General features: G+C 45.3%; 1 protein-coding gene across 4 annotated transcripts in view; it reads right to left on the bottom strand.

The window, feature by feature from the left end:
• NRG2 (neuregulin 2) overlaps positions 1-422 on the bottom strand; it is a 423875-nt gene that overhangs the window by 124791 nt on the left and 298662 nt on the right. The window lies entirely within an intron of this gene.

Here is a 422-nt window from a genome sequence, read left to right as displayed (position 1 = left end):
TTTTAATCTGGATTTACAAAAGACTTTCCCCCCCCACACACACACCTCTAAGCAGAAGTAAATTTAATAGGCATCTCGGGCTGTACATTCCCCGGTCCCACTATGGGAGGCCTATTTAAACTTAATTGGCTAAAACTCACTTGCCAGGTTAGGGAATGCTGAGGCAAGACACCGAGTCAGGGGGTATGGGCAACATTTGAACAATGGTAAAGGGATCATCACAGTGTCCAGCCGGTTGGAGCCCTGACCACAAGTGTCGTCATACTTTTCCTGGGACGACTGGTGAAAGTCCTCCGCTCCCAAAGGTTATGAACAGTCCAATAATTGCCTTAAGTCTGTTAAAAGACTATAGTAAGATCTGGAAAAGTCATGCTAAGCTGAGGCTTGTTCACAACAAGTAAAAATCCAAAACCCTGATGCTG

The sequence above is a fragment of the Gavialis gangeticus genome, unplaced genomic scaffold (assembly GCF_001723915.1).
Source record: "Gavialis gangeticus isolate Ggan-Ray unplaced genomic scaffold, GavGan_comp1, whole genome shotgun sequence".
NCBI lineage: Eukaryota > Metazoa > Chordata > Crocodylia > Gavialidae > Gavialis > Gavialis gangeticus.
Note: the sequence above shows the minus strand (reverse complement) of the source record. Positions and strands in the feature narration are given on the sequence as shown.